Source organism: Perognathus longimembris, chromosome 9, assembly GCF_023159225.1.
Source record: "Perognathus longimembris pacificus isolate PPM17 chromosome 9, ASM2315922v1, whole genome shotgun sequence".
NCBI lineage: Eukaryota > Metazoa > Chordata > Mammalia > Rodentia > Heteromyidae > Perognathus > Perognathus longimembris.
This window is the reverse complement of record NC_063169.1, coordinates 22029071-22038371: the sequence shown is the minus strand read 5'-3', so window position 1 is coordinate 22038371 and position 9301 is coordinate 22029071.

The following is a 9301-nucleotide window of genomic DNA, read 5'->3' as shown; positions in this document are numbered from 1 at the left end:
ACATTTCCTGGTTGTTGATAGCCCCTTGTTATGTCGAATTGTAATGAGTTCTGGAACTACCTGAAAGGAATATGAGAAATTGACATTGATAATATTTCCATTCCCTGCCAAATAAGATTCTTCTTTTGGCTCATTGTAATTTGCATGTTAAAAAACAAAACACAATCAACAAACAAACAAAAAACTATGACAGTAAATAGAGTGCTTTCCTGTTTCAAGTCATCCTACTGGAGGTAGTATTGAGAACCCTCCAAGTTAAAGCTTGAAACTAACAGTTAATGTCTGATTTAAGAACTCTCTGTTAGAAATTGTGTTTTAACAAATGAAATCAGAATGAACTCGTGGAGTCAGAACTATGCTGTATAATAAAAGGTATTTTAATTAAATTGTAAATAAGTTAATGAAAATTAGATCTTCAAACTTTCCATCACCATAAAGACAAATTAGTGAGTGATCTCCAATAATAGCATGATGTAAAACAGAATCCATTAAAATTTTTATTCTTTTAAAATACCTACTTATATTTTTAAAATATTATTTTAAATGTAATTTCATTATATATTACAATATTATATAGAAATGTGATAGCTTTTCCTTAAAATAAAATATGTTGTTGGAGCTGGTGCATTAACATAGTCTTAAGTATGTAGGAGGTAGATTTCCAGAAGTATCTCTAGGGTCCAGGATAAGTCAGGTAAATAGACAAATTATATCTCACAAACAAACATGGCCTGTTTGTTCATATCTATAATCCTAGTTATTTGGTATAAGAATTTTGGTTATATATGATTAATTATACATGAAAATTATATACTCATTACCTTACTTATGTAACTGTAACCTCTCTATATTGCCTTTACAATAAAATAAAACTTAAAAAATTATTAAGGAATCTGGGCACTGGTGGCTCAAACCTATAATCCTAGGTACTCAAGAGGCTGAGATATGAGAATAGTGGTTTGAAAGCATCTCAGGCAGAAATTTCCTCAAGAGTATCTTATCTCCAATTAGCCACTCAGAAAAAGGAAGAGGAGCTGTGGCTCAAAGTGGTACAGAAAAACTCAGAGACAGTGCCCAGATCCTGAGTTGCTGAGCTCAAGCACCTCAACTGACAAAACAAATGGTTAAGGCTGTACTCATCTCTATTTAACATGTGTTAGGTAGAATGCCTGCCTAGCAAGTGTAAACATCTATCAATGATCATATATGTATATACATGTATATACATATATGTGTGTGTGTGAGTGTGTGTAAATGTATATACATGTATATGTATATACATATATTATGCCTATATATGTGTGTGCATGTGTATATTATGTGTATATATATATATGTGTACATGTATATATAATGCATGCTGATACATCTGTAATCGATTCTTAATTTAGATTATTTATTCAAAATCTAGTAATAATTTAAAAGCTCTAATGTGTAAACATTCAATAAACTCAGCCTTTGAAGCTGATTTAACAAAAAGTTCTGAATTGGGTTATTTGAAACTAATAAAAATGAGTAGTTTTAGGGATGACATTCTGCTGTCTGTCCATCTTATGTCCCTAGGGTGTTTGTTATGTTACTGGCAATTAATGATATAGTTCACCATACCTAGAACATAAATAAAACTCTGCCTTTTCCTCAATTAGGAAATTTAACTGTCTATTTCTTCAAGGGGATGTTTGTTTTTTTCTTTTTCTTACTGGATGTCTATGATACACATCCAGCATATCTTTTACTGAATTTTTTGGCCCTATATCCATGTCTATGTGAGTAGATAAACATATTTATATTAGGAATGAAAGAATGATTATAAGAATGGCCTGTAACAAGTCTCACTATTTTTTTTATTTCTTCAATATATTTTTTCTAGACCATAGGTTTCATAAAAAATTGTAAAATGTTGCATGCACACACATGCTGATCTTTTTAAGAAGCTATATCTCAGGGCTAGAGATGTGTAAAACAGTGCAGTAAAATTGGCAAGTATGGAAATTGATTTGGAGTGGTGGATAGAAAAGAAATTGTGCTTTACTTTCCAGTATTCTTTCTAAACCTTTAGTAAATTTCAACACATAAATTAATTATTCAGCATGATTGTATCTCTACTTGTGATTAAAAGGGAGACATAACTAAGACAGGCAGAATATTTTCTTTCAAATTAGAATATTGTGTGTAAGTCATACAACTGTATTTTCATTTTTAATTACCATGTTAATTATATAAAATAAAACAGTTTTATTATCTCACTTTCATATGTATATAATGCACTTTGATCCTATACATACCAAGTCTCCTCTCTTGTTTCTCTCCCCAGGCTTCTTTCCCCAAGTAATCCCTTGATTCTGTCATATATATAAAACAAATTCTAGATTTCACATGTAGTAGAAAATGTATGATACTTGTTTTACTGAGTCTGACTTAATTTCAATTAACATTCTGGAGATGGAATGCCATCCATTTTTTAGCAAATGACCTGATTTTATTCCCTCTGGTTAAATAAAATCTGTTGGATAGATACATAAATGTATTTCATCATCTGATTAGCACTATTTTCCTTAAATTTTCACTTTTGCACATATCATGTTTATGAGAGATGACACTTGAAATTAATATTGCACAAGAGAAAGAGACAAGTAGGTCTCGGTAGAAGAGGGTGAAATAGGACCACATTGAAGTCAGTCCTAAAAAGCTAAACAACAGCAACAACAAAAACATCTTCACTGAATATGTAGAAGTAGTAGAGCTGGGATGAATCTTTACTAAGTCAAGATGGTGGAGAAACACCAGTGATAGCCTAAAAGTCATCAGTTTTCAGATGAATACTCTAGAAGAATATGTGACATTGAGCAGGGTGGTTTTCTCTAGTCATGGGAAAGCCTAAAATCATTTGACAGCTGAGAGACATTTCTTGCAGTAATTCTAGAAAGTGTCAAATAAGTCATTCAATCAAAAACTTATGTGTGAAACTAACAGCACACTGTCCACCTCAAGTGTTGATGAAATCTGCCATTTTGAGGTAGATAAGTCAAAGATACTATTCCCAGATGTACTGAGCACTCATTTTTCATGACAAGTGCTACTATCAATTACACAATCATGATTTTAATGCCACTCACTGTCAATGAAACCTGCAGAAATATACCATTGCTTGTAGTCTTTCATAAACAGTATATACCCTACACAATATCTTATGGCTATGCATAAGTAAAGAAGAAAGCCACAAACAGTTACAGAAGTCAGTAAATAATATAGTTTTGAAAACGTTCATTTTAACTCTCCTGTACATTGAATGTCCTATTTAAAGTGAATATTTTCACATTAAAAAGTCACATTTGTTTCAAAGGAAAGAAGGCTGAAGTAGGGCTACCCTTCCTTTGTTCAACAATTAATGGCAATCTCTCTCATATACTACAGTTTTCTCAATTTTAATTTCACAAAACACCAATGGTTAAACTTTATGTTTAGAATTAAGATATAAATAATTTGAGAAATTGGCATATATATACATATATAATTTACTAAGCACAAATAGAAATTTTGTTATTAAAATTCTGTAGTTGAATCTTTACTAATGGCTAAAATACTGTTATCTTTACTTTTCTGAAATAATGTTCATAAATTATCCACTAAATTCAATTAAATATTAATATTGCACTGCAATTTCTCTAGTATTTTATTAAAATATTCTGATATATTTTTCTGGGGAAAATGCAAAGCAGTAAAAATATTTAAAGCAAAAACAGAGCTATATCACAACATACTTAACCATCATGGAAATACAAACCAGGACAACATTGAGATTCCATCTCATTCTACCAAAAATGGCATTATTAAGGAAACAGAAAAATACTTGCCAGTAAGATACAGGGAGAAAAGAACCACTATAACACTATTATTATAGACGTGAATTAGTCTAGCCACTATGGAAATCAGTACACAGGTTCCAAAAACACTAAAAACTGAACTCTCTTATGATACTGCTATTTCATTCCTTAGTATGAATCTAAAGGATTATTAAGTTAGCATATAATGGTTATATTTGTATGTATTGGCTTACTATATCACTATTCACAATAGCCACGTTATGAAATCAGCAAAGAAGTGCATCAACATCTATATGGTAAAACATGGCAGCTAGATGCAGAGATTTATGTCACAGTAATTCTTTGATCTGTAGCCTTCTTTGGTTATGATCTACTCTATATTTTTTAATTTAATTTTATTATCAAGTTGAAGTACAGAGGGGTTACAGTTATATATGTAAGGTAGTGAGTACATTTCTTGTCATATTTGCTATACCTTCCCTCATTTTCTCCCATCTTCCCTCCCCTCAATCCTCCCTCCCCTACAAAGCTGTACAGTTAATTCCCAACATATTGTCTTGTGAGTATAAATGTTGCATTGGCTCACCCTTTATCCTTTGTCTCACCTTTTTGATGTTCCCCTTCCCTTCTCTAACTCAGATAAACATATATATATATTACCCAGGGTACCAAAATAAAACACAGTGATGACAGGGGATAAACCATAGGAAAGAAAATCAAAAGAAAAAAAGATATATTTTCATATATTACATTAAAAATAGCAATACCGAAGAAAAACCAATTGTTTCCATGTCTTGGAGCTCATTTTGCTTAGCATCATCTTATATGATCATATGTAGATAGCTATTCTTAGATTATGAGGGGGAGATTACAATGTGTCATTTGTGAATTCAATAAGCATACCACTTAACTTTAGAATTCCCAGAAGTATTTAACTTTTCATGTGAAAGTAGTGGAAATAATTTGGAATCATCATGCAGTTTAAGTTTATGAAATAAAGAAGGACAAAAATTCAGGAATTTGAATGACTGGAAGTAAAATTATGAGAGGCTAGCTATGCTACTTGAAAGTAAGTTACATATTTCTTCATAACTTCCTTAATATCCTAAATATATATGACATTAATATAATAGTATCATTACCTAGAAGAGTTTTTGATAATTTGCTTAATTTGTTTTCAATTTATCATAAAAGTGCAAGAGTATTATTTAGAATTAAAAATTAAATTCTCTATATGTCTCTTTCCTGATAACTGATAATTGGAAATGGTGTTAGATTATCACATTTTTTTCATCAGAGCCCTTATATATCAATATTCATTACACATAAATTGACATGTTGAATGAAATCACCTTACATAATTATTTAAAGGCATGAAAATTGAATTTAAAAATCGACTCAAATGTTCAGTTTGTTTAGGAATTGTCTTTAGCGTCTTTATGGTACAACTTCAAAACTCAGTATAACAGACACTATTGATTCCACAAGTCTAAAATATTGAACGGCTTTTTAGTATATTATTTTCTTTAAATACTTGTGCGAAGGAATTGCCATTCAACAGAGTAGTTTATGAATACAATGTCTCTTGTTCCTTTCAACGTACTCATCCACCATCCTCACCCTTTCCCTTCCCTCATTTTTCTTAATTTTTTAATTATGTATTTAATTTGTTTGCCAATTAACAAAATGAATGCATTGTATAGGCCACCAAATTGAGAAAAATAAGAAAATAGGAGAGTGGAAAGGGAAAGAATTGTGAAGATACTGAAAGGCTTTTTGAGACTATAGTTTGTCATAGGATGTCTTTAAATAATAAATCAAATCTGCCAAGGGATAGTCCTCATGTTGAGTAGCAAGGCATGGGCTAAAGAAAATTTTCTGTACTTCAAGGGAAGGGTCCCAAACTGCATTTGATTTCTCTTTTCTCAGATGATTTACAGAGTTTTCATGTCAATGGTGATATCACTTGCTACACATGAATACTGATTACTCATTAATTTTTGTTTTCCTACTTTATCTTTGTTATAGCATCTTTACAATCTAATTCACAGCACCGAATTTTAAAAAAAAATCTAAGGGAAAATAGGGAAGATAAATTAATTATCCTGCCAGATGAAAATGATTTTTTGTAGAATCCCTTAACTTAATAAATTGATGTAAATAATAGACTTCTTAAGCAATGCCTATATTCCAATCAACTTGGCACTCTAATTCTATTAATGATATCCATTAGTTTGACTTGGCTTGTTTGCAAGCTATAGAAATTGATTTCAATTAAGCATAACATAAAATTTGGTAGGATATTGGAAAGATTACAGAAATACCGGTGCAGCTGAAGACTGATATAGAAACAAGAAGCAAAAGGACTCCTCCTTGTACACAGGTCACAGATAAAAACTTTACTTTCGACACCACATTCCATGTTTGTTTTCTTGCTGACACTGGGGCATGAACTCAAGACTTCCTTCAGTTGGCTTTTTGGTCATGGCTGTTGCTCCACCACTTGAATCACACCTCTAAGTCCAGCTTTGTGCTGATAAATTGGAGATCAGAGTCACGTTGTCTTTTTTACCCGGGTTAGCTTTGCACTTTCATATTGAATTCAGTTTCCTAAGTAGCTAGAACTAAAGGTTTCATCCACTATTGAGTGATCTGTAAATGGGTGGTTGATGTGAAAGCAACCACTAGACACTATTGCTCTCACTTTTATTATCATGTGAAGAGAAGAGACAATGTTAACACTTTTGTCAATGAGAACATGGCTTCTCCCCTCTGTTATTCTGATACCTTTAGCTTCCAATTCAGAACCCTAAGAAGAGAGATCTAATTTCCCCAAATTCATGTTATTCCTTATCTTGACTCTATGATTGAATTTAGGTATGAATGCTAGGAATATTATTTGTACTTTTATGAGAATCCTTCCGTCATTCTTATGATTCATCAAATAAGAAAAGATATTTTGGGCTGGGGATATGGCCTAGTGGCTAGAGTGCCTGCCTCGTATTCATGAGGCCCTGGGTTCAATTCCCCAGCACCACATATACAGAAAATGGCCAAGAAGTGGCTCTGTGGCTCAAGTGGAAGAGTGCTAGCCTTGAGCAAAAAGAAGCCAGGGACAGTACTCAGGCCCTGAGTCCAAGCCCCAGGACTGGCCACAAAAAAAAAAAAAAAAGAAAAAAAGAAAAGAAAAGATATTTTCAGGCAAATGTTGGACAATAAGGTAATAAATGATATAAAAATTTATTACTATTTTGGGGTAAACCTTTTAGGAATGAATAGTAGCGAAAACAAAATCTCAGAAAGAAAAACAAGTATTAAGGAAACAAAATAAGAACTAACTTAAAAGAAACAATGTTTAATATATTTGGTAATATGTAAGTATCTGATTAAATAATTTTATTTGTATGCATTATATATTACCCATATATTTAGTATTTAGTATCTTCTGTACATTTAGAAATGGGAAAGAAAAAATAACATTAGATAGCAAATTTAGGTTTATCTTAGATGATAGGGAGAAAAGAGACAAAAATACATTTTCTCCTTTTTTGTCATTTTGTATTTTCATTATTATCAAGTAGTTGTACAAAATTATTACATTAAACAAATTAGTTTACGAATATAATGATTCTTGATCATTGTCACCCTTTTCATTGTAGTGGGCTGTTGCATAAAAGCCCTAGAATTGTCAAACACACACAAAACAAAATTTCCCAACTGCCCTGAAAACATTTCTTTTGATGATTATTCTAACTCCATTGGAAAATTGAGCCCTACAAAAGATAGTGGGAAAGTCCTAAGTATTGTTGTAGGAATATCAGATTGCCATTACTGTGCAAGCACATATATCCTTTAATGAAAATAATTAGGTCAATAGTGATTTAATTACACAATTTCATATTAATATGCTATGTTATTAAAGCAAAACCCCAACAAATTTACAGTATTTCTGGTGTTACTATTTAGAACCTATATTACCCTTGAAGAGCATAACCAAAGGTCATCCTAAAGCCTAGCTAATGTGTTATAAAAGTAATACTAATGAGGGAAGCCATAGAGTCTATGTTTCTATGGGTCTGGCTCACTTCACTTAATATAATTTTTTCCAAATCCTTCAATTTCTTTACAAATGGGGCAGTAACATTTTTTCTGATAGAGGCATAGAATTCCATTGTATATATGCACCCCATTTTCTTGATCCATTCATCTACTGAGTGGCAACTGGGTTGGTTCCATATGCTACCAATGGTAAATTGTGCTGTACTGAACATAGTTGTTCTGGTGGCTTTAATGTGGTTTTGCTTGTAATTTTTTGGGTAGATGCCCAAAAGCAGGGCTTCTGAGTCATAGGGGAGATCTATATTAACCCTTTTGAGGAACCTCCTTACTACTTTTCAGAGTAGTTAAATAAGTTTACACTGCCACCAACAATGTAGTAGGGTTCCCTTTTGTCTACATCCTCTCCAGCATCTGTTATTGTTAGTTTTCTTGATAAAGGACATGCTTCCTGGGATGTGGTGGAATCTCAATGTTGTTTTGATTTGCATTCTATGGCCAGTGACATATGTAGAATAGTATAGCAGAAGATCACCATAGCTCAATAGCTATGTACATATGAACACATATGATGCTAAGTGAAATGAGCTCTAAGTTATTGAAATAAGTGATTTACCATTGTTGTTGTTATTTTCAATGTACTATCTGAATTTATGCTACTTTCTTTTGTCTTTATTTCCCCAGCGTAAAACCCTTGACTTCACTGTTACCCAGGGTATTGTACATGTTTACTGGAACTAGGGAAGGGAAGAAGAAAATGAAACTAGAGAGACAAAGAACAAAAGGAGAACCATGCAACAGCAATACTTACAAAACTATATGCTATAATGTACCACTCATGGGGGAGTGAGATTGGGAGTGGTGGAAGAGGGAGGAAAATGAGTGAGGAGGTAACAAGTTTGATAAGAAATGTACTCACTGCCTTATATATGAAACTATAACACCTCTGAACATCACTGTGACAATTAAAAAGTTAATAATACTTTTTACTCCTTTTCTTTTTCAACATGTGCTAAAAGTACATGACTATCATAATCCTGAAACTTACCAAGTTTTATTTTGATTTTTTTCATAAAATTGCACATCATACAGTAGTGTATATATGAAAAAGAAAAAAAATAGAAATGTCTATATTATGCATATAATGAAATATTTATTAAAATAAATTCTTTTTGGCTACTGCTAAAAATGCAATATTGTTTATTACACTAATAATGTGGCATATATATGTATATGTATGTAATGTATTCGTTTTTTGTTGAGAAATACAAAGAAAATAAATTTATTGTAATCAATATAGGGTTGAACTTAATTTTCTTATCAAATTTTTCTATCAGCAAGGTATTATGTAAATTTCATTACATAGTAAATTTTACAGTATATTTTATCAATATTTTGTCCTTAAGGCAAACTGAAAGTTG